Below are 26158 nucleotides of genomic sequence, written 5' to 3'. Positions count from 1 at the left end.
AGTGCAACACAGCAAAAACTACCCGATACAGAAACTGGTACCTAGAAGTAGCACACTGCAGTAACAAAAACCTAAAACATTCAGCAATGGCTTTGGGACCAGACAGTGGGTGAAAAGCAGTGAGGTAGCATTTAGCAAAAACTGGGAAAATGGCATGCAAAATGTTAGTGGAGGTGGGGAAGGTGATGAGGAAACTGCAGCAGTCAGGGGAAAGACAGCACACATTACGACGTCGCAGCAAGACAATGGGCAAAGCCACCGTCTGTGGCAGCACAAAAGATCGAAAATGCACACAGTGAATGTTGGATCCAGCTGCAAAGCTCTCCAGGCAGAAGGCTGAAAATGTCCGTTGAGTGCTTCTAGCTGCATATAAGGTTCTGCAAGGGAGACATGAGCTTAAAAAAACAAAAAACCAAGAAAACAGAGTGATCTAATTAGTAAGCATTTTGTAGAGAAAACAGAGAAGAGCCAGAATTCATGAGTTTGGAAAATAAAACCGTTTACCTCTAGTCTCTTCTAGTCTCTGGAAGAAAAGATTTTTATACTAAGAAGTGGCTTCAGAGTAAAGACCTTTGTAAAATTTAATGTGGTGCCTAGAAGGCCTTCTCAGCTGGGCAAGAGAAGGGCTCTGAGACTCCCAAAGGTGTTATTACCTCATGGCAGCCTGACACTCAGCCCAAAGTAAACAGAGATCTGTCTTGAAAACAAATGTGGAAGTGGTTTTAGGGGCATGGACTCTATGGGATTCTTGGGAAATCCAGGTTGGTTTTTGTTTTTTTTTTTTTAACGTTTATTTATTTTTGAGACAGAGCATGAGTGGGGGAGGGTCAGAGAGAGAGAGGGAGACACAGAATCTAAAACAGGCTCCAGGCTCTGCACTGTCAGCACAGAGCCCGATGCGGGCCTCGAACTCACAGACTGAGATCATGACCTGAGCCAAAGTCAGACGCTTAACCGACTGAGCCACCCAGGCACCCCATGGGAAACCCAGCTTTTAAAGAGAGTTTTACTGATAAATACAGAAACAAGACAGAGATCATTCAGAGGAAAGAGGCCTCTGGGTGCCTGCTTTTCTATGAGCAGAAAGTAGGCTAAAGAATCTATTTAGAAGCAGAAATAAGCCATTTCTCATGGGAAAAGAGGAATGTTTCAGAAGGTGGAGCCAAGAGCAGGGGAGAAAATAGATATCAGTGAACTAGTCCTGAGAAGCAGAACTGGGTCTTAATCAACCACCCCCTGGCCCAGGAATGGAGGGACCTAGTAACATGGACCCGGATAGAATTGCCGTGGAACTGCGATTGTTGTGTATCCTGTTAATGTGCCTCTGGTTTTGTTTTAATGGATTACGTATTTTGGTTGTCCTTTCCCTATTTCATCATTATAGGTTAGGTGTGTAGGGGAAACATTGAAAGAGCTGTACCTGCAGGGGTCCCATCTGTGTCCAGATTAATGCAGATCATGGATAAGCCTCGACTTAGAAGCTGATGCCATAATATGAGACTTCTGGGAATCCCAGGGTGAAGGGGAGCATAGGAGAAATGTGAACAAACTTTGCCAGAGGCAGACTACACATGATTGTACAAAAAGGGCCACAAATTCTTAGCTGTACTTCTCAGCAAGAAGTTGTGTCTATTTGTCTACCTTTTGTGGACTTGGCCATGAGACTTGGCCACTACCAATGTGGACTTGGCCATGAGACTTGCTCTGATCAAGAAGACAGTAGAACGTGGCAAAGAGAAAGAATGAAATATGGCCCTTTGTAGCAACGTGGATGGAACTGGAGAGTGTTATGCTAAGTGAAATAAGCCATACAGAGAAAGACAGATACCATATGTTTTCACTCTTAATGTGCATCCTGAGAAACTTAACAGAAGACCATGGGGGAGGGGAAGGAAAAAAAATGAGGTTAGAGTGGGAGAAAGCCAAAGCATAAGAGACTCTTAAAAACTGAGAACACGGGGCGCCTGGGTGGCGCAGTCGGTTAAGCGTCCGACTTCAGCCAGGTCACGATCTCGCGGTCCGTGAGTTCGAGCCCCGCGTCAGGCTCTGGGCTGATGGCTCGGAGCCTGGAGCCTGTTTCTGATTCTGTGTCTCCCTCTCTCTCTGCCCCTCCCCCGTTCATGCTCTGTCTCTCTCTGTCCCAAAAATAAATAAAAAACGTTGAAAAAAAAAATTAAAAAAAAAACAACTGAGAACAAACGGAGGGTTTTTGGGGGGTGGGAGGGAGGGGAGGGTGGGTGATGGGTATTGAGCAGGGCACCTTTTGGGATGAGCACTGGGTGTCGTATGGAAACCAATCTGACAATAAATTTCATATATTGAAAAAAAATAAAAAAAATAATAAAAAGAAAAAGAAAAAAAGAAAAAAAAGAAAGAAAGAAAGAAAGAAAGAAAGAAAGAAAGAAAGAGGACAGTAGGACAGTAGAAATTATGATGCAAACAGAGGCTTGAAGAGCATAGCACACTGGGGCTTGCTCTCTCTTGCTGTGGGGAACATGGAAGCTGCCACGTGGAGACTCAGGCCAGCCTCCTGGAGGATGAGGACCACACGGAGAGAGAGGCAGCCCCCAGCTCACACACCAATGCCTCTATATGACTGAGCTCAGGCGACCCGAGTGAGAGAAACACCCAGTACTTACTCTCTGCCACACAGTGCTGTGGAAGCTTTATATGAATTATCTCATCTAATCCTATGACTATAAGAAATCACAGTATGATTTGGGGGGGGGGGGTGGTTCGTTATACTGACAAACCATCTCTTTCTTTTCACGTCAGACAGGTAATGTGCTGACGTCGTAACAAGGTTTAAGGGTGGTGCATGTCACAAAACAGCGTGAGCACCCAATCATCATGCTTATGACCTACAAGAGGACCTCGAACCACCTCTCCTCTAAAGAGAACCTAAGAGAATGACATGAATCCTGGATAAATCATAATTTTTAAAAAGCAAATGTTCAGGCATTAAAATGAAAGTTTGGGGGTGCCTGGGTGGCTCAGTTGGTTAAGCGTCCGACTTCGGCTCAGGTCATGATCTCACAGTTCGTGAGTTTGAGCCCCGCGTCTGGCTCTGTGCAGACAGCTCGGAGCCTGGAGCCTGCTTTGGATTCTGTGTCTCCCTCTCTCTCTGCCCCTTCCCTGCTCATGCTCTGTCTCTCTCTGTCTCAAAAATAAATAAACATTAAACAAAAATTTAAAAATAAAATAAAATAAAATAAAATAAAATAAAATAAAATAAAATAAAAAATTGAAAGTTTGTTGCTCTGAGTTTTAAAACACAAACATAAGTAACATGGACCAACGGACTGTCCTGATGGTGTATGTCCCCTACTTGGTGATCGTGGCTCCCTTGCCTACTTGGATTTTAATGCAGTGCACATTTACAATATTCTGTTCATATTGTACACAGACATTAATATAAAGCATACCCAGAAAGGAGCATGTGTCTCTTACCATGTCTGAGGACAGCCTTTCTTTCCTTTTGAAGACTGTGGTCATAATCATAGTAAAGAGAGAGAGAAAAAAAAAGATGCTAAAAAAAGGTTATCTCACACACAAGCAGCCTCTGCAAGAAAGGGCCTGCAGAAACCGTTTAGTAATGAAGGGTGCTAAGTAGGAGTTCTTGAACAGTGGGGGTAGGACAGTGCAAAGAGACCAGGCACTTTTAACCTTGGCTGAGTTTCAGTCTGATAAGAGATTCTGAGAACTTGAAGAGCCAGTTCTGAAATGGAGGTAGATGGTTTCAAGTGTATCACAAGTCTGCCATTCAGATTGCCAAAATAAAGAACACTGGGCAGACAAAGTGCGCCTTCCAAACATGACTTTACTGCCATTTCCCACACCTTCCTTTGTCATCTGGGACCGGAGACGTTTCTGGCTATCATGCTACAAAGAATAAAAATTAGTGCGATGTGATCGAGGTTTCTAAGGAGCATCAGAAACTGATGACGACCCTATTAATCTCTCAGCGTGTTAAAGGCAATCAGTTTATTTCTTTTCAGAGTTGTAGAATCTGCTCCGAATTCCACAGACACTCCGGGAAATGTAGGAGACTGGCAATCCGCCCCTGGGTCTAGCCTGGACTGCCTCACTGCCTTCAGGATTCCCAGAAGTGAGAGAGGGCAACACCTAATAGATGAGTGCTTTTCAAACCTCCGCTTAGGTCACATTTCTTCTCTCCACCTTATCTTCCCCAGGTAGAAATATCTTCTTCATGGGATGGTGGACAGAATTAAAGGAGACAATCCACAGAAAGCTCTTCAAAGAGTGCCGGGTTGAGTAAGCTCTCTGCATACGCTACTTGCTATTGTCTCTTCTGTGATTTTTTAATTCACTCAAAAACCCAAAGGATGTTCAGCAACCATTAGTATAAACAGTGCATTTACTGATACACTATCAATAGTTTATTACCCATCTCGCCTACAGTCATAAGTAAACATTAATATCTGTGCATTACTGTGTTATTTGGGGTTTTAAATAATTTTTGTTCCAATTCTTTCACTGTAAAATCTCTTTTTTCTGAGTATGAAAGCAACACATGCTCTTTTAAAGAAGGAGGAGGAGGGCACCTGGGTGGCTCAGGCGGTTAAGCGTCCGACTTCGGCTCAGGTCACGATCTCGTGGTATGTGAGTTCGAGCCCCGCGTCAGGCTCTGTGCTGACAGTTCAGATCCTGGAGCCTGTTTCAGATTCTGTGTCTCCCTCTCTCTCTGACCCTACCCCGTTCATGCTCTGTCTCTCTCTGTCTCAAAAATAAATAAATGTTAAAAAAAAAAAAAAAGATTTTAAAGAAGGAGGAGGAAGAGAAGTCAAATGATACAGAATGGAAATTTAAAAATTCATATCCTCTAATGCTACTATATGTAACTCTATAAAATAACCAGGGATAAGTCTAAAACATTTTCTTCCAGACTCTTCTCTATTTATAGAGTTGTGAATACTTAAGATGCAGGCTTCAGAACTGACCCTGACCCTGTGACATACGCAATGGCTTCTTGCTAAACCATAGGAGTACCTGGGGTTTCTTCCCACCTGGGGCCTCCCTCAGGGATACAGGCCCACAGGCAGGTCCTGCCGTACTCTGTACCACCACCACTTCTGTGCAGGTGAAATCAGGAACAATGAAGACAACTTGGAAAGGGGAAGGAAGTTCTAAAAAGAAAGAATCCTCCTGTTTTGCTTTCACATTTAAGAGTCTCAAAATGGTTTCCCCAATGTCACATACCCCAGAGATTGTGAAAGAGTCTAGAGGTGACTAAGTCAGTCTGAGGACTGACATCTTCAAGATTTAGTGTTTATAAAGTCAGTGACCAGGTTTTCTTTTGGGAGCAGATTACCAATTAAAAATTTTTTTTCATGTATTTATTTGTTTATTTATTTTGAGAGAGAGACACACGCACACAGCATGACCAGGGGAGGGGCAGAATCACAGCGGGAGACACAGATCCGAAGCAGGCTCCAGGCTCTGAGCTGTCAACACAGAGCCTGACACGGGGCTCAAACTCGTGAATCGGGAGATGATGAGTTGAGCCAAAGTTGGACGCTTAACCGACTGAGCCACCCAGGTGTTCCAGAGTAACAATTTTAATTCAGTAAACATCCATCGAACATCTGCCTCATGTATGTCTCAGAAAGGTAAGCCCTATTCCCCACCCCACTAGTAAAATTTTGTTCTTAGTAGTGGTGGGCTTCGTTTTGCCTTTCAGTTGGATACAGGAACATGTAGGGAAAAGTCTGGCTCCTCAGCTCACTGATATGAGTCCTGACGGCAAATGTGGTGTGGGAGAGAGGGTAGTCCGCCAACTGTCAGAGGACTTATGCCAACTTCCATCCCCAGCTGTATAAAGTTGAGCAAAACATCTCATGACTCCCAGTGTCAGGTTCCTCACCTATAAAATGGTTATGACACTACCTGCCTCATAAGGGTCTTTCTGGGGGGAGGGGATCATTAAATGATGTAAATAATACATGCAAAATCACTCTATAAATTTTAAACTATTTTACAAACATGGTATTAGACATTATTATTTTGCACCATTGCCATGCATAGTTTATTTCACCAGATTATGTATTCAAAATACTATAAGTACTACTCCTTAGAAAACATATACAGATCATGTGATCTAAAACTATCCTATAAAACCACACACAACTATTCTATCACCAGTTTCTGTATTATTCTGATTACTCAGGAGATAGAATATTAATGCCTAATTTTACTCAGAACCACAAGAAAGAATGAATTAGATGTTTTTCTTTTTTATTTTTAATATTTATTTTTGAGAGAGAGAGAGAGAGGCAGAGCACAAGCAAGGGAGGGGCAGAGAGAGCAAGGGATCCAAGCAGGCTCCTGGCTCTGAGCTGTCAGCACAGTGCCTGACCTGGGGCTCGAACTCACAGACTGAGAGATCATGACCTGAGCCGAAGTCAGACGCTTAACCAACTGAGCCACCCAGGCACCCCAGATGTTCTTCATTCACTGTATGAAGGAGGGCCAAGGAAACAAACTCATTTACAATGAAAATTTTTATTTCATGATGAGTATCTTACATTTTGCCTATCAAAGAAGACAAACAGCGGCTCCTTGTAAAACAAAACTAACAAAATAAAAAGCAGGATCTGATCAAATTTCTTACACATTTACCCCAATATAAACTCTTCCACAAAAAAGCCATGCTGCTTATTGCTATGTAGAATCAACAGCTAAAGGTGTTGACCTTTTAATATTAACAGAATTTAAAATTTCCCTTATTTCAGAGCTTCTATTTTGGATAAAAGGAAAGTTGAATCTTTACAGTGATATTGGTAACAGTCATAATTGGAATCAAGAGATAGACCCTTCCTGTCCAAAACTGCAGAAAATTCTATCCTGAAGAATAACCGGATCTATTCTCCTATGCACAGACTGTCAATACCCACGTAGAATAATTTCAACAACCATAAAATGCATAGAATTTTAAATATCCTAACTTTCTGTTGAGTGTTCATGATAATTCGATTTTAACATTATAATAAAATATCTCAATCTTATTAGCTAAAATACATACGTCAGCATACAAATGATGGCACTAACGTTAGGCTTATTTTATTTGTGTGAAACAAGTCGGGCATCCTGTTAGCTAGCTTTTAAGTAACATTCATAAAATAGGCTATGATTGCTGTTCTTGTGCACATCAATCAAGACACGTGCGTTTGCATGGGCTACTGTGACAGACTTACACGTTTCTTCAACAAGTGTTTAGTGAGCACCTACTATGTGCCAGGCAATATGAGAGGACAAGGTTAGCCCAATGAGCAAAAGAGATGTGGTCTCAGTTCCTTAAAAGTATTTTATAAGATAAGCAACAACGGCAACAAAAAAAGCTTATAGAAAGCACTTTTAAAGAAAGACATGAAAATCCAGACATGTGAAATAGACCCCTGAAATATTTAAAGCTGAAACCAAAACTGACTTAGGCAACTTCCTGATTTTTGACACATTTAAAGACAGGACTATGAAGATAACAAGGGAGACACGTCTTCAATTTTCTGTGCAATGACAAAAATTTTCTTAGTTTCAATACTGGGTGTCAACTATGACACAGAGATATAATAGCTGTGTATTTAAAAGAGGTTGCAAAGTCAAATAGACCTGCACTGGACTCCCAGCTCTAAGCAAATTGGAATAGCACCACCCATCTCAAGGAGTACTCTGTAAGATGCCTGACACACAGTGAGTGAATTCTCAACCAAGGCAATGCTTAGGCTTTTACTCCTGGTGGGGAACATACATGCTTTCCGTGAACATCAATAGTAAAATTTGTAGATGAGAACTGAGATGTTTGCTTTTAACTTACTGCGGCCTAAAGAAACTACACTATGGCCATTTTATCCTGTCCTCCTTCTAAACATGCTCTCCAATCAGAGATGACCCTTGCCCCTCCCCATCCCAAGTGGGCAAATCCAAACTTGCCCACTTAAACAGCCCAGTCTTATGTTCCAGTCTCTATTTTTTAAGGCAAAGGTAGCTATTTTGATGAATATATCTGCTAAGTGCTTTTAGCTTAATCTACCATTTATTCCAGAAAACACATTTCTATTTTCAAAGATGACCCCTACATTCTGGACAAAATGGCAAAGTAAACATTATTTCTGCTCCTTTCCAAAATCCTACCCAAAGAACTTACACAAAGGCATACACTGACAAGGAAAAAGATCAGAGAGAACAGAGCAACAATAAAATTCTGGAAATTATAAAGCAAGTGGACAAGGGATTACTAACCTAGCAAGGAGTTAAAACATTGAATCTTAAGCTAACAGTAGAGAATGCCAAGAAACAACCTAAATTACACCATTTGATAAATACCCAGGAATCAGAATTAAAGCCTGAGTACCTATGAAAAAGGAGGTGATGGTGGGGGCTAAAAACAGAGTTTGGTTAAAGCCTTTTTAAGAAGGGAGAGGACCTATCATCCTTTGTCCTTCCTTAGCAGGTCATTAGACAGGCTAGACTCTGACTCTATACCAGGTGAGAGGTACTTTATCTGTAAAGAGGAGGATGAGATTAATGTTTTTATATGGAATGTGGACCTCCAAGTCCTCTTTCTTCACCTACTGTCCAGCACACGGACCCATATCATAGGCAAGAGGATGAAAAACCTTTTTCCATAAAGTACAAAAGAAGAAACAGGGGCGCCTGGGTGACTCAGTCAGTTAAGCATCTGACTCTTGATTTTGGCTCAGGTCATGATCTCACGGTCATGAGTTCAAGCCCTATGTCGGGCTTCACACTGAGGGTGGAACCTCCTTGGGGCTCTCTCTCTCTCTTTCTCTCTGTCTCTGTCTCTGTCTCTGCCCCTCTCCCCACTGCCTGAAAAAATAAACAAACATTTTTTAAAAAAGAAGAAAGAAAGAGGTGAAAAACAATTTAAAAAAGGAATTTGGAAGTCCAGTACTTTAAATTCAAATTCTGAATAACAGAAATTTCAGAGAGAAGACATCATACTGTGGTGGTTGGGGACAGGGGTAATAGAAACAGATCACCTACAAAGTACCTAAGGTCAAAAAAGCTTTGGACTTCTAAACAGCGACGCTGGAAACTAAAAAATAATGGAACAGTACCTTTAAACTTTTGGGGAAAATGCATTTTCAACCCAGAATTCTATACTCAAGCCAAATCATCAATCAAATATGAGGTAGAATAAAGACATTTTTTTGGATATACAAAGTCTTAAAAAAATATTTCCTATAATCTTTCTCAGAAAGAGACAGGGAAATGCCTTACAACAAAACAAGGAAGTCAAGCGAAAAAGATACAGACTCTAGAATCCTAACCTAAGGGGCGCCTGGGTGGCGCAGTCGGTTAAGCGTCCGACTTCAGCCAGGTCACGATCTCGCGGTCTGTGAGTTCGAGCCCCGCGTCAGGCTCTGGGCTGATGGCTCGGAGCCTGGAGCCTGTTTCCGATTCTGTGTCTCCCTCTCTCTCTGCCCCTCCCCCGTTCATGCTCTGTCTCTCTCTGTCCCAAAAATAAATAAAAAACGTTGAAAAAAAAAAAAATTAAAAAAAAAAAAAAAAAAAAAAAAAAAAAAAAGAATCCTAACCTGAAATTCAACAGAGGAGGGAGGCAGAGAGCACCCCCGGATAACAGCAAAGGGAAATTCTGTGATGACAGCTGTGCACTGGACTGGGAGGCCATCTGTCTAGACTAGGTATAGTAGGCTATAGGAGAGATTTCTTCAGAAACATGAAACTCAGAATTCCTGATGGGTCCAAATTTCTTGGGAGGAGATTTAGACAATTTGGGATTGAATAGGTTGTAAGTATAAATTAAACTAACAACCCCAAACAATTATGTAGTTATAGGAGAGTGATCCTGATATAAAACATGGATCTGCTGTAATTGGTATGTCCATAACCACAAGCATATAATCGTTACATATTGATGTAACTCAAATTAGGATTCAGCTGTACTGGGAGGATGAATACAGTTCTTGAAGGAACAAGAGTGGTGCCTGTCTCTGGCAGCAAGGGCTGAAAATGAGCTAAATCATCACCTTCTGCACAAGGAAATCAATAGATGATGCCCAAAATGGAAAAATCAAGAAATAGTAATAGAAGCATATTATTTAGAGATACAAATATAAACACCAAAAGAATAAGTAAACGTAGTTGAAAGTGGTTCCCTTTGGGGAGAGGGAAATAAATGAAATAGAAAGGGACAGACTTTTTTTTTTATCAGACTTTCATTTTTCATTACTCTTCAATTATGTGTGCATGTTTGATACAATTAAAAACTAGAGAAAGGAAGGAAGGAAGGAAGGAAGGAAGGAAGAAAGGAAGAGAAGCAAGCGGGAAAAAAGAACGCTATAGGCTTTCTGGAAATCCAAAACACCACCTACAGGGCAATGCTGTGAATTCTGGCAGCAGGTAACCAGGAGCTCTCCATCCTGCCTGCGCACTTCTTTCTCCCTGTCTTTCTCACATAACCACCTCTTTACAGATTCCACTTGAGAATGAGCACTTAGACACAGGTATTAGTGGAATCTGGAATTCCCCCCAAGTTAATTTTTTGATTGCACTAAATCCAAAATTCTGACCAAGGTTTAAAAAAAATTCTAAAAAATAAAGTGATCCTTAAATAAAGTTCAAATAAAGTTCAAATTTTTATAAATTGAAAAGAATATAGCACTGGTAAAAAGAGGAAAGCTCTTGCTGATATTACCACTTGCATAAGACCATAGTTAAAAGCATAATAATTTTGCAAACATAAAAATTAGATTAATGGACATGAATACAACACTAAGAAATAGACCAATTTTATACAAAATCTTAGTATATGGAAAGAAGCCATCAAGAAGTAATAGTGGAGAAAAAAAAATAAGCAACTAGGCTGGTATAATTGACTAGTAAGAATTGATTCCTCTCTTAATTGGGTGATGGTCATTGAGGAGAGCACTTGTTGGGATGAGCACTGGGTGTTATATGTAAGCCAACTTGACAATAAATTATATTCATACAAAAAAAGAATTTATTCCTCTCTAAAACTTACTGGAGACCCTACGATACACCTTAGGGACATTAAAGAATTAAAAATGCAAAATCAATAACAGAAACACTAACAGAAAGTGAAGTTGAATATCAGTACTCTGGGAAAATGATAATTTTCTTTTTTTTTTAATTTCCTTTTTTAAGTTTATTTTATTTATTTATTTTGAGAGAGAGAGAGAGAGGGAGAGAGCAGAGAGAACATACATGCAAGGGAGAGGCAGAGAGAGAGAGACAGAGAGACAGAGAGAGAGAGAGAGAGAATCCCAAGCAGGTTCTGCACTGTCAGCACAGAGACTGACTCGAAGCTCAGTCTCACAAATTGTGAGATCATGGCCTGAGCCCAAATCAAGAGTCGGATGCTCAACCGACTGAGCCACCCAGGTGCCCTGAAAATGATAACTTTCCATGAGATGTGAGGCTATGGAAGAAATCTCAGAGAAAAAGATAACCAAATTTGACTAAATAAAATGTGAAATCTCTCTGCAACAAAAAGGAGTAACAAATACTAAGGATTAAAGCAAGAGATTGGAAGAAAATATTTGCACAAAACATAACAGACATTGTGTAGGTACTCGGTATTGTATGCAGAGACACCCCAACTGGTAAAATAACATGGCAATAATTTATCGAGTAAAGTATATAGAAAGACATTTCACAGGAGATAAAATATTCTCAATAAAAATATGAAATATTTATTATCTGCTATTTGGAAAATATATGCAAATTAAAAATAATACATTAGACTTATTAATTTAGCCAGAAATCTGTTTCCGATTCTGTGTCTCCCTCTCTCTCTGCCCCTCCCCCGTTCATGCTCTGTCTCTCTCTGTCCCAAAAATAAAAAAATAAAAAAAAAAAAAACGTTGAAATTTAGCCAGAAATGAGTGGGAAAATCAGAATATAAGATTTATCTATGCTTTAGCTACTAGGACTAGATGGAAAGAATACAAATGAAAAAACATATTGTGTACATGGATGGCCCTAGCAGGCAGTATATTAAGCGAAATAAGTCAAACACAGACAGACAAATACCACATGATTTCACTTGCATGTGGAATCTAGAAAACCAAACAGATGAGAAAACAAAAACAAAACAGAAACATACTCATAAATACAGAGAGCAAACTGGTGGTGCCAGAAGCATGGGAGGTGCTGGGATGGAAGAAGTAGGTGAAGGGGATTAAGATCTACAAACTTCTAGTTATGAAATAAATAAGCCACAGGAATGTAAAGGACAGCATAGAGGATGGAGTCAATAACACTGTAATAACATTGTACAGTGACAGACGGTAACTACACTTATTGTGGTGAGCATTGTAATGTATATAAATGTCAAGTCACTATGTTGCATACCTGAAATGAATATGATATTTCATGTACTATGGTTCAATTAAAAATAAAAATTTAAAAACCCTTATGCTGTGCTCACGCTGTTATCCGTGGTATGTATAGGTATCTAGATATCAACAAAAAGGAGAAAATGTCTGTAGCACTCTAAGTTTCGGCAAAGGGCAATTAATAACTTGACAAATTTTCCAACTAAACAACAACAAATATACACCGACAGGATGGAATGTTCCTCTTTTCAGATGAGTTGACACTATTATAATTTTGATTCTTTAGGGAACAAGTTGTAAAGAGTTTCATCTTCTAGAGTTCTCCATTTTCTAAAGGAGAAAATATTTCATTTCACCACCCTAACCTTTTATTTAAAAATTCCAATTCTTAAGGAAAATATCAAAGTTGAACGAATTTACAGTTAACAAAGTATTCCACAAAATTCATAGTGGCCTAACTTATAACCTATACTTCAGCAATAAACTAAGTTTGAACTATACAAAATAGAAGCAAAAGAACAAATGTCAAGAATTATTTCCAACCATTCAGACACTCCCTATATATAATATTCACTGTAAAAGCAAGACAAAAAATTAGAACATAAATTAAGTCATACTTGAAATAAACCAAGGAACATGCCAAGGCATGGGAAGAAAGACGTAAGAAAACACGGTAAATGGTCATCACAGGACATCACATGCCGTCAGAGTCATATTTTGAGACTGAATTATGTTGTCACTTGCACAATGATTTTTAATTCTGATTTTTAGTATCAATGGTATTCTAAAATGTTGGATGGCGTAGACATGTGTTTAAGTTGACTTAGGTGAGACCCAGCAGAACATTCTACACTTTTGTCTACATCTAGTAAGTGCTGCTTCATGATGACTTAATCCTCCCCTCCCTGCCATCAGTCAACTGACTGGCATTTTTAGTACTTAAAGTAGACATTCACAAGATAAATATGCCCGTGTTAGCCCTTGGTGTCTTTGCTTTGCGATGTCAGGTTAAACAAGAAATATGTTCTCAACAGAGAACCAATCTGGTTACTTTCTCAACCCAAGGATCCCCTCTTAACTCAGATACCACATTCAAGGTTGTTTATTAAATGTAATTAATGTAAATAAATTATAAAGAATAGCTGCAGGAGATTCAAAGATTGAAAAATCCAGAAATCACAATCCCTGCCCTCAACTAAGTCTGTAAGTTATGGGGAAAAACAAGCAGGTACAGAAATAATACAAGGGAAAGAACGGGCCAGAAAAAGACAGAAGAGCCCAGTAGGAGCTGCCACACCAGGCAGAGGCCACATACTACAAAAACCACTGCTGCAGGAAGAAGAGAAGAACAGACACTGACCACTGAGCAAATGTGCCTCAAACTGGGTCTGTAACAGAACCCAAGGCAAATCTGTCAAGCACCCTCCTGGGCCAGAATCTTCAGATTCTTAAAATTAACTTTTAAAAAGTTGTGATATAAAGCTCATGATTTTCAGAGCCCTGAATTTATCTTCTTTTACTACATATTAAAATATTAATTAACTTTGGGCAATGGCACATCGAATGAAATGCAAACCGACTTCCTTCTCTGTTCTTTGCTATCTATTTTAGTCATTAAATGAAGGAGTGATTTTCTTGATCTCTCTTCGTCAACACGTGTGCTTACACACTGGACAGGCAGAAAGACACAGACACACACGCGCGCGCGCACACACACACACACACACACACGTGAAGGATCGGCCAATTTTGAATTAGACCGAAAGATTTTCCTTTGTTAAAAAGAGGTCCTTTGTCTTATCACCAAAGCCAGCCTCATAGCTCCTATTCCTGTATGTTTCACAAGAATGGGAAACTCTCTGACCTTAGACTAAGCTGGAGGACTGATTCTATGATCTCACACTTTGTGGCACTTCCTCTTTCCTGATATTTATTGTATTCTATTGTTAATTGTTTTACTGTCTATCCTGTCTGCTCGCCCATAAGTTCCAGGGGGTCAGGGGCTATACCTGCTGTGTTTGCCATGTACCCCGAAGCGCCCAGCATATAGCATCATATTGTCCTAGGAATTTATCAGACTCTTCTTTAGGCGACTAATACTTCCTGCAATGACCGGACTCAGAATCAGTAGGTTTAAAAGTGCTTTTCCCTTTGAAGAACAATAATTATTCCCAATTTCAATGAATAAGATAATGTATTTTCCTGTTCATAGTTCTCTCTCTCTCATCCTTTTGTATGGTCATTTAATTAAAAAAAATTTTTGGGGGCGCCTGGGTGGCGCAGTCGGTTAAGCGTCCGACTTCAGCCAGGTCACGATCTCGCGGTCTGTGAGTTCGAGCCCCGCGTCAGGCTCTGGGCTGATGGCTCAGAGCCTGGAGCCTGTTTCCGATTCTGTGTCTCCCTCTCTCTCTGCCCCTCCCCCGTTCATGCTCTGTCTCTCTCTGTCCCAAAAATAAATAAAAAACGTTGAAAAAAAAAATTAAAAAAATAAAAAAATAAAAAAAAAAAAATTTTTTTTTTTAAGAGAGCATGTGTGCATGCCCATGCAAGAGTGGGAGAGGGGCAGAGGGAGCAGAGGGGTTGAGAGAGAGAGAATCTTTTTTCCTTTTAATTTTATAAATGTTTATTTATTTTTGAGAGACAGAGAGAAACAGAACATGAGCAGGGGAGGGACAGAAAGAGAGGGAGACACAGAATGCCAAGCAGGCTCCAGGCTCTGAGCTGTCAGCACAGAGCCCAATGGGGGGCTTGAGCCCATGAATCATGAAATCATAACCTGAGCCAGTCAGACACTTAACCAACTGAGTCATCCAGGCACCGAGAGAGAGAGAGAGAGAGAGAGAGAGAGAGAGAGAGAGAGAGAGAGAATCTTAGGCAGGCTCCATGCTCAGCACAGAGTCCAATGTGGGGCTTGATTCCACAACCCTGGGATCATGACCTGCGCCAAAATCAACAGTCAGATGCTCAATGGGCTGAGCCACCCAGGTGCCCCTGTATGGTCATTTAAAGTTAGCAGACAGTACCTCAAAGCTTTATCTGACATAAAACTTCTTGGAACCTTCTTATTCTCCTAGAAAGTTTTCTGATTCCTATAAAATCACTGATTTCCCCCCTGTGACTATTCAAGGAATTTGGCATCTCTCACCCAGCTACTAAAAGGCCAAGTCAGAATCATCACTCTCTTTCCAGCAATCTGGGGCAGATGCCAGCCAAAGAATTTGGGGCAGGCTCTCTTGGCCACACCAGGATTTTGCTATGAAAGATTAGGGGTGAGTGTCATTATATGAAGCCTGCCAGGCGGCCCCCTGGTTTTCATTAACTTCTTGCTAATTTGAAAAATCTCAATATTCTTGGTCACCAGCAAACGCATAAGAGTTTGGGTCTATGGGGGTTGTTTTTAGAGATCTCAGGTAATTCTGGTGATTATAATCTACAGGCTACATGTTGAGAGTCACTGGACTGTTCTGGGGTTTTTCAAAGGCATAGAAAAATGAGAAAGGGAAGAAGGGAGAAAAAAGAGAGAAAACGTAGCTTAATATCCATTCAACAATGTTACAGCCCTGAATTACAGCAAAGACTAGCATGCATTCCACTTCTGTTCTGGGTCCAGACAGATAAGGGCTTCCCGTTAGCTGTGGCGTCAGAGGTTACTTCTCTACCAGGTACCACCACTCCGCCCATCCTGGCCCTCCTTCACCAGGCTCCTAACCTTCCTGGGAGTAAGGCTACTTTACCTTCCTGCTGCCCGGTCAGCCATTCTAAATCTTTAAGGGCCTTGGAAAAAATGCCAACTTTCTGGGCTCCACTCAGCAGGGCAACCATCTGGGCCAGAAAGACAGGAGCAAGGCCCTTGCAGAGAAAAACATTCCCTTCCGTACAACAGTTGTGGATGATGTGAGACTCTGATCCCTTTAGGACCAAGGCCCTCATTCTCCCAGTTGCCAGAAATGTTGACTACCGAAGGCTCACAGCTCGAGGAACTGCCCTTGACTGAAGGAAAGCTGCTCGCTCCAAGACGGCACCTTCTGCCTGGTGTGGCCTGCAACCAATGACCTGTTTAGGCAGGGCATGCAGATGAACAGCTCGTGTGCTGGCAGAGCAATTCTGAAGGGCCATTCCAGCTCCAAGGCTGGGCCCACCACTGTACCTGCACTGCGGTTCAGTTCCTCCCTCTGCATAATCCTGCTGCTCTCTCTCCCTGACAAGCGCTGTTCCCACAGCACCTCTCAATAAACCCCCTGTACGCAAATCTCACAGTCTATTTTCAGGAAACTTGAACTAAGAGCGTGAAGTTGCCTTTTTCAGTCAGGTAGCGACAGCACAGGAGTGGGCATCTGCACCTTACTTCTAGAGAAATCGGGTGGTCACTTAATTTCTCCAAGAGTGTCCCTCCTCATGTATAGACCTCAAATACAGATAACAACAATAATACTTTTTGCCAGGCTTTTATGAGAAGGAAAAGAGGAAATATATATGAGAGTATTTTGTAACTAATGAAGAGCTGTATAGTATTATCAGCTAGGCCCTGGTTTACCATGCAGTAATCAGGGAAGGCAGGAGGGATTTACCAACATGATATGATTCAGCTTACACACTGTGTCCTACTTTCTCAAATCAACAGATCTGTGTCACTAATCAATACACCTGGGCACGTAATAAAAAAAAATTAGAAGTAAAACCAGGTGACACATGCGTTGCTGCAATCCTGAAACTGAAACAGTAGACAGAATAATACTTGTTTACTCCGTTTCCATATGAAGATAGCAACAGAGCAATTTCCACTACTCTGTAAAGTCGGAATTCACATTTTTGCCCAATAAGTTATGCAATGAGTAATGGAATATCACTTTACATCCTGGAGCAGAGAAACAAGTAAAACAGCTGGGTATACAAAAGGAGGAATACTTTTCCAGGCAACTTAGTATTTTCTGCATTACCTGGATACTGTAGCCACTGAAAAGAAACAACAAAACAAAACAGTACACAAATCAAGTTGAAAACATTGAGTTAGCTCAAGGAGGATAACAAGAAATTACCAATTCTAAAACTATGCTTTATGTTAGAAGTTACCAAATTATTGAACGTTACCAAGAACTTACATGAGATATACAAATAACGTCTAGTATTTACAGATGTAGACGGCGTGGTTAACAAATGACTTCATCTGACAGATGGTTTTATTATCAGCAAAAGTCCCGGAATGGTTAAAACTGGAAGGAAGCTGACAGACCTATGAAAGCCCCCAGCCCCAGTGATTCTCTGCTTACAGAGAAACCACAATCAAAATGAAGAAGCAAGACAGACCCACGTAAAATACTAACCCAAACTCTTCCCTTTCTTATTATTTGAGCACTGAATGAATTACAGACAGGTATACAGGGATTCAGACCAAGGGGTAAACATGTGGGCTAGATCAATCCAGAAGGCTTCATGTCAGTCTCATATATTGAGAAGCTATAAATACCTTGATTTCCTGTTAAATCTGAAGAAATGCTGAATGAAACATTTCCTTCATGCATGGAGAAAATATTTTAGAACTTCAAACTTAGAGAGGAGTTTGCTGATTCTGTTTAGGTAGAATAATAATTCAGTGTTTACAATCTTTAAATAGTCCAAAGTGAGGCTTGTGAGGAACAGATAATTAGACCTTGATTCCTGAACAAAAATCATAGTCTTAATCCAACTCGTGAAACAATGAGAATGGTGAAGAGCTGAGGCCAGGTTTTGAGGGGAAGGAGGGAGTTAGGGTTGTTTATCAAAAACACCCTTATCAAGACCAAAGGAATCTACCTGAATGCTGAAAACAGAAAACAAGCCCTGTGGGGCACTTGGTGGGTCAGGCGGTTAAGTGTCCAACTTTGGCTCAGGTCATGATCTCACAGTTTGTAAGTTCGGGCCCCACGTAGGGCTCTGTGCTAGCAGCTAGAAGCCTGGAGTCTGCTTTGGATTCTGTGTCTCCTTCTATCTGCCCCTCCCCTACCTGTGCTCTCTCTCTCTCTCTCAAAAATTAATAAACATTAAAAATAAAAAGAAAGAAAACAGGCCCTAATCCCTAGAAGTACGAGCCATTTTGCTCAGTTAAAGTCAAGAGGACAGGGACACTGCCAGCCAGCTTCACTTAATAAGGTTCTGGAAGTTAGAGACAAGAGGGGCAGGTAAGCTTCAGGGTAAAACCAGAACAAAACAGGCCCTAGAAGGCAGACCACAAAACAGGAGTGTAAGACTTGAGTTATGCACCTGCCTGAATTTTGTTAGTAATTCTTGTACCATTGGACCCTGCTCTGTAGATTAATACCCCCGGGCCAGGCTTTCTATTTCCCCTTTCTATTTCAGCCTTTCTAGTATCCCCAGAGGAATACTACAGATTTTAGCAACAGATCATTGACTGCCTCTAAGAAACACAAAGCAGTGAACATTCAGTGTCTAGGGAGAGTAGTAACCAAGGCAGCTCGGAAGACGTAGTTGTGGAAGCTCTGGGAACTTTCAGCGAGAGTGAGTCTTCATAAAAGTGTTTTAATTCCCAGGAGAAATTTTCTGATTATTCTAGGTCTATTCCTAGATCAACCAGATATTCCTTGGGGTGAACCAAGGGGGAGGGGTGCCATGCAGCACAACAGAGCCTCTGAGGGCCCATTTTATATATCGGGCTAACCCTGAATGAGGAACAATTGTTGGCGTCAAGACAGTGACTCCAGTTTGAGTTTGCCACAGTGTCTGAGACTTCATTCGTTCACTCATTCATTCATTCATTCTTGGAGATACCATAGCAAAGCAGTGTGGTTCAGAATGTAAGTTCTGGAGCTAAGCGCTTGGGATCAATTCCTACCTCTATCAATTACTAACATTACACTTCATTCACCTGTCAAAAGCAGTCAATTATAGCACCCATCTCACAGGATTTCAGTGAGGAGGAAAAGACCGAGTTCATATAATGAGCCTAGAATTGTGCCTGGCACCGATAAACATTTTAGCTATTGTTGTTGTTGTTGTTATTATTCATTCATTCAAAAACTTAATGAGCACTGATTATGTGCCAAGCGCTGAATGAGGCCCTCATTTAGCACACCTATTCTTTCACTTACATCCCACTCTTAGTCATTAACTAGGAATGTAGGAGTCATCCTAAACTTCCTCTCACTGCCCACCTCTAAAGATGTAGCCAAGTTCTGCCTATTAAACACATCAGCTCCTTCCCTCTTTTCCACTCCTCACCATCACTGCCTGACTCAAGCCTTCTCCAATTTCTCTTCTCAAATATTATAGTAATCTCCTGTGTGTCCCCTAAGGCTAGAGTTGTGTTCATCCAATCTGTTCTCCATCTTGATTCTAAATTGTCTTTCCAAAACACATATCTGACGATATCATTCACCTGCTGAAGTCTTCCACAGGATAAAGTCACAGGTCCAACATGGCACATGGGCCTTTGTGATGCGGCCCAATCTGTCTCCCCAGCTCTCACCCCGTGCCACACTGACCAGGCTGGTGTTCCCTGACAACACAATGTTGATCCTTCTGCTGGGCTGACTATCCCTCCCTCTGCCTGAAAACTCCCCCTTTTACATTAAGGCTCATTATTCAATTAATAAATACTTCCTAACACCTGCCACCAGTAATGCCTGTACCAAGGCCAGGGAGTACAGCGATGAAGAACACACTCAACCCTTTCTTCCCCATAGATAAAGTAACTTTGAGGCCCTCAAGAGAGAAAAGAAATATGGAAATTAGAGTTATCTCAAATTTAGTATTGTTTCCCTCACTAGCTGCATACCTTACAGAATTGTAGAAATTGAACAGATTTTGGCATCAAGTCCAAAAGTACCTCAGGAGATTTCAGTCTCAACAGTAAACTGTGACGCAGTGGGTTTAGTCATTTTGACTTGTGCGGCAATAGTGTGTTAGAAAAGATTGATTTGAACTATAAAAAACAATGATCAGTAGGTTGCTTCAATATGGTGTTATAAAATTATAAGCCATTAATTAGCTACTCTGTTTTTACTTTAAAAATTTTTTTTAACGTTTATTTTTGAGATATAGAAACAGAGCGTGAGCAGGGGAGGGGCAGAGAGAGAGGGAGACACAGAATCCAAAGCAGGCTCCAGGCCTCTAAGCTGTCCACACAGAGCTGACATGGGGCTCAAACCCACAAACTGTGAGATCATGACCTGAGCCAAAGTTGGATGCTTAACCAACTCAGCCACCTAGGCACCCCACTACTTTATTTTTAAAAGGTGAGTAAATTATAAGTACCTGTGATTGTCTAGGGGTAATACCAGGCTGGGTTTCTTTTTACCCACGAAATAATATGAAATATGGTTATCAAACACTTTAAAAATCATGCCTTTCCAATTAATACATTTTTAAATCATTCACTGAATGAAATGCTTACTGAATAAGCACAACAGGCTGTCGACAAAAGAGGTGATTAAATTTAAAACTTTACTCATTCTTTCAGCAATGAGGAAACATCCAAAATCTGTTCATTCAAAATCTCAGATCTGCACAAACACCAGTCGTATTGGGACAGAAGCTCTACTGTGGGCATAGATTGGTCATAGCTCCCATCTCCCTCGTTGGCTCTTCCAACCTTCCACACTAGTCTTTATGGCCCTTTTCAGCAACATCCTGTCGTATTCACAATTACATAACCAGAGCTCTGTGAAGAGTGTGGCACAAAGAAGGTGCCTGATACCTGTTTGTTGCGCTGACCTCAGCTCAACTCGCCTCCAACAGAGATGCTGTCCTCTTCTCCACTAAGCTTGGAGACAGTACAGTTCCTTCCCAAGAGCAATGGGACCTCTCAGCTTAAATATTTTAATTTCTCAGCTCCAACTGGTATCCACCGTCTTCAAAAATTTTCACGTGGCACTAACTTACTAAAGACAAACTGTCCAAATTATTTGGATTCAGAGAGTGACATTCAATCACTTTGTATAATGGCATATTTCTACCATACCATACCATTGAAAGTATTAACATACAGTTATTGAATAATGAACTTCATTTTCTCTTGGGCCTCTGTGGCAAAGCACATGATTTCAATGGTTATCTGACATCAGCCTAGTGACCCTAGCTGGTATGCTGTACCATCAGGCACTTTAGGAAACTGAAAACTTGAACTGTTAACTTCCGATACCACTAGCTCGAGTTTAACACTGAATGCATTTCACATCTGAATCTTCCTTTACACACACCTAGAGCAAACCTCACTTTTCAAAAGTTCATTAACAAAGACTCAACTTAAAAGAGCAGCCCTGTGACTCATCTTTGGATACCCGGGTGGAAATAACAACTCCTCCCTTTGCTGAGAAAGGCTTAAACAAGTGCATGAGAACCACAGGAAGTAATAACAGATCTCAGCTAGTGTCAGCGAAGTCTAGAATTCCCTCCCGGGACGGTGTGGTTCTTGAAGTCACGTTGCCACTACTTGTCTTCATTCTTCTAAAAGAAAAAAGTCTTATGTGGGCTTGGAAGGAACTATTTCAAGGCAATATCAATTTCTTCGTATTTCCTGGCTCCTGAGTCATTATGTCAAGTTCAAGTCAAGAAGCACCCATTCGGGTGTTTTTGAGAAAGCGCAAGCTAAAATAGGGAGTGAACAGACGATCACACCGAAGTAATGTCCCCAGTAATTCAAAACAACCTCAGCCTTTCGACTTAAAACAAAAGTAGTCTTACTTAGAGACTTTGTGCCACAAGCCTATCAACAGGTATCTGAAAGAATTTCTGTGAAGCCCTAAATGCGCAGTCCCTTGCCCACTGGGAGAAAAAAAATCACTCTGATGTACATAAGAAACCCAAGGCCGTGTTTCTCGAGGCGCGAAAAGGCGGCGTGAGCACCGGGGCCAGACCCGAAATCCCTCCCCGGGACATCCCTCGACGCCCCATCCAGCGAGGCCACCCCGACGCCCCCCCGCAGCTCTCGGCGCACAACTCAGCGGGGCGCGTCCTCGCTCCTCCTGGGGCGCTTAGGGATAGAAAAAGAGGCACAAGGGGAAAAAACGAACCAGGTACGGGACCGAGCGTGCGAACCGAGAAGCTATGTCCTGCGCGGGCGCCGGTCCCACGCTGGGCGTCGTGAGAAGGAAGGAAACCTGTCGCGCGACTCCTGGCGGCGGGGATCCCGGCGCCTCCCGCGGCCCAGGCCGGGGTCCTCCGCGGCCCCGCGAGCACCGCGCCGCTGCCGCCGCATCAGGGCGCCGCCGACCCAGCCCCCAGCAGCGTCGGCAGCACCCACAGCTGGGGGAGCAGGCCCCGCCCCGGGACGACGGCGCCGGCCGCCCGCGCGCCCGTCCCCGCCCCGCCCGGAGGGCGAGAGCCCGGGGGGCCGGCAGCCCGGGGCCGCGCCGCTCCTGCAGCCTCACCTCGCCTGTGCGCCCGCGGACGGTCTCCGTGGCGGCCCGAGGCGCCTCACCTGCTCCCCGACCCTCCTTGCGGGGAGGGGCCCGGGGGCGCCGGACTTTCCCCAGGAATCCCCCTCGCGCCGGTGACGTCTGCCGGCCGCTGCGTTCCGCGGGGCGCGGCCGCGTGCACTGGTTCTGAGTGTGGGTGTGGCCCCCAGCCGTGCACCTGCGGCGACCCGCGAGGCGGCGGGCCGCGAGCCTGAGCGTATAAAACGGGGCTGAGCACCGCCAAGTCAGATCCCTCTTGGACTCACCCGCCTCAAGTGGGCCAGAACCCCAGCTAGAACCCCAGCCGGCTTCGTTCATTCATTCATTCATTCAGTACCAAATGAGCGTCCACCCAAGGGCTGAGGATACTTACCGTGGTTAAAAATACCAAGACCGTGACTTCGAAGACCTGGCATTCCAGTGGGGAAAGACAAACACGTAAAGTGTACATTACGCTAAATGGTGGTAAGTACCTTGAAAATAAGACTGAGACTTAAAAGTTAGGGAATGTTAAACACACACAGACAATAAAGTAGTATTAGACCACAATCCGAAGTAAGAAGAAAATCCATGAGTTCCTAATGGTATAAGTAGTTGAATAAATAAATAAATGCTAAAGAGATCAATCTCCCCTGCAGAAGAATTCGTGAAAGTTTATGTAGATACTCGACCCTTAAGGACAAGCATAACTTCCCACTCCTTAAGTATGGCCTGCCCATAGTGACTTCTCCCAAAATACAAGGCGTAGAAAGGAGATAAAGAATAAGTTCACAATGGAAACACCACCTCAGCCAGAAGATCAAGGTCCATATTCACAGCCATAAATCATATTGATAGTATGTGCTCATGATATGATGTGATGAAAATGTCACTTTAGCTCTGTGGCTTTCCTCCCCCAAGCCCATGACCCCAGTTCTTATAAGAAAAATGTGACAACAGAGGGACATCCTCCAAAATACATGGCCAATATTTCTCTGAGCTGTCCATGTCATCAGAAACAAGGAAAGTCTGAAAAACTGCTACAGTCTAGAGGAGCCTAAGGAGACATGTCACCTAAATATATACATGAGATCCTGAATGGGATCCTGGAATAGAAAAGGGCCATGAGGTAAAAAGTAAGGAAACGTGAATAAAGGATGGACTTTCATTAGCAATATAGTATCAAGATTTGTTCGTTAGTTGTGATGGTGTGCCATATTAATTAGAAGATGGTAATAATAGGAGAGGTAATAATGGGTACGAGGTTTATGAAAACACTCTATACTGTCCTTGCAATTTTTCTGTAAATCTAAAACTGTTCTAAAAAATAACGTTTATTTAAAGTAAAGCTACAGGCACCTGGGTGGCTCGGGCGGTTAAGCATCCGACTTTGGCTCAGGTCATGATCTCACAGTCCATGGGTTACAGTCCTGCGTCGGGGTCTGTGCTGACAGCTCGGAGCCTGGAGCCTGCTTCAGATTCTGTGTCTCCCTCTCTCCCTGCCCCTTCCCTACTCATGCTCTGTCTCTCCCTCCCTCAAAAATAAATAAACATTAAAAAAAATTTTAAATAAAAGTAAAGCAAATTAAGAGAGATTGAACGGTGCTATAATAAACTAAAAAAAAAAAAAAAAGTTTATTTCAAAGGCTTCCAAGATAAAAAAACAAAACAAAACAAAAACAGTTGAAAGAGGAAGTAATGTGGATATTTGGGTATGACCATTTCAGGCAGAGAGATTGTAGGTGTAGAGGCCCTGAGGCCGGAGCATTTTTGGCTTCTTGGATTAGTATCAAATTGGGTAGAACAGAATGGGGGGTGGGGGGAGAACAATGGATGGATGGGTGATGGAGCTAGGGTTGGAGAATGGAGCACGTAGGGCCTTGGTGGTCATGATAGCTTTAAAAGTTTACTCTGATTGAGAAAGGAAGACATTGAAGAATTTGTAGTAGAGGAGTGACCTGATACGGCTTTTTTTTTTTTTTTTTTTTTTTTAATTTGCTATTGTGTTGACCAGTTAGGGGGAGAGGATGGAAGAAGGCCGACCAGTTAGGAAACCATGCTTGTTAATTTTATCTGTCAATTCCACTAGGCAATGGGGTGCCCAGGTATTGGGTAAAGATTATTCTGGATGTGTCTGTAAGAGTGTTTTAGATGAGATTAACATTTGAATCTATAGAATGAGTAAAGCAGATTGCCCACCCTAATATGGGTGGGTGTCATCCAATCTGTTGAAGGCCTGAATGGAACAGCAGGCTGGGTAAGGGAGAATTGATCCTGTCTAGGCCTGTCTTTGAGCTTGGATATCAAGTTTTTCCTGCCTTCAGACTTGGCCTCAAACTGGAAGTTATACCATTTGCTTTCCTGCTTTTCAGGCCTTCGGACTCAGACTGGAATTATACCACCAACTTTCCTGGGTCCCCATCTTGCCTACTGCAGATCTTGGAAGTTCTCAGCCTCTGTAATGTTTCATATATATATTTGCATACAGTTCTGTTTCACTGGACAACCCTGACTGATAGAAAACCATAGCAGTAGAGCTGGTAAGAAGTGGGCAGGTTCTGGGTATATTCCCAAAGAGAAGCTGACACGACTGGTTGATTAATTGGGTGCAGGACATGAGAGAGTAAAAGAAGTGAGTTAAGGTTTTTACCCAGAGCAATTAGAAGAAAAGAGGTTCCTTACGCTAACCAGGAAGACTGCTTGAGCAGGAAGTCGTGGGCTGGGGGGAGGAGAGGGGAGATTGCTGGGAACGAAGAGTTACATTTTGGACACTTTAAGTTTGAGTTGTCAAGAAGGCATTTGGATAGATGTGTCTGGGATGATGATATCAATTGGGAAGTCTTTAGTGTATCGGTGGTGTGCAGGTAGAATTTAGATGTCTGTAGTCTGAGCCATGGGGCACTCCAAAGGTCAGGGATCAAGGAGGATGAAGAATCAAAAAAAGGAGAATGAAAAGGCATAATCAGTGATACAGGAGGTAGACTAACAAAGAATGGTGCTCCAGAAGCCACGTGAAAGAAAGCAATGTTTCAAGAATGAGCAAACTCTATCAAACACTGCTAAAGTTGGTAAAATTAGGACTGAAAACTGAGCGATGGGCTTGGCCATGTGGAGCTCAATGCACACTTGATAAGAAAGATTTGGGTGGTGTCTGGATTGGGCCCAGAGAGAATAAAAAAAAGAGTAAATGGAGACAGAAAAACGAGGCAAAGGCTGGAAGGAAATATAAGGTCAAGAGGGAGATTTTTATTTTTAATTAGAAGATACACCTGTTTGTATGCTCATGGACATAAACCAAAAAAAGAAGGAACAAGTGATGATGCGGGAGAGAAAAGATCATTACTGAAGCAATGTTCTTGAGCAGATGAGCAACGATGGAATCCAATGCACGTGCAATGTTGGGGTTAAATTGGAGAAGATAGAATTTTTTTC

At 42.1% G+C, this 26158-nt stretch overlaps 1 protein-coding gene, 1 long non-coding RNA gene and 1 other non-coding gene across 7 annotated transcripts in view; all 3 read right to left on the bottom strand.

Moving 5' to 3' along the window:
* The window catches only part of STX11 (syntaxin 11), a 49603-nt gene that overhangs the window by 18480 nt on the left and 4965 nt on the right, over positions 1–26158 (bottom strand). The window contains exon 1 of one of the 5 annotated variants that reach the window (XM_060614463.3): positions 22721–24057. The exons of 2 other annotated variants lie outside the window; for them this stretch is intronic. The gene's annotated coding sequence lies outside the window, so the exon portion shown is untranslated. Of the gene's footprint in view, positions 1–22363; positions 22631–22720; positions 24058–26158 lie in introns of those variants that run through there. 2 more of the 5 variants (XM_060614464.3, XM_060614460.3) reach the window with 2 other exon arrangements.
* Positions 2770–2873, bottom strand: LOC144616470 (small nucleolar RNA U13). Its single transcript, XR_013555866.1, has one exon. It is a non-coding gene; the product is annotated as a small nucleolar RNA U13 (small nucleolar RNA).
* On the bottom strand, positions 6885–11780 carry LOC144616429 (uncharacterized). The gene is made up of 2 exons (XR_013555788.2): positions 9576–11780; positions 6885–9308 (listed from the first exon to the last, which is right to left on the bottom strand). It is a non-coding gene; the product is annotated as an uncharacterized LOC144616429 (long non-coding RNA).

This window comes from Panthera onca, chromosome B2, assembly GCF_046562875.1.
Source record: "Panthera onca isolate mPanOnc1 chromosome B2, mPanOnc1 haplotype 2, whole genome shotgun sequence".
NCBI lineage: Eukaryota > Metazoa > Chordata > Mammalia > Carnivora > Felidae > Panthera > Panthera onca.
This window is presented reverse-complemented; position numbering and strand designations above follow the sequence as displayed.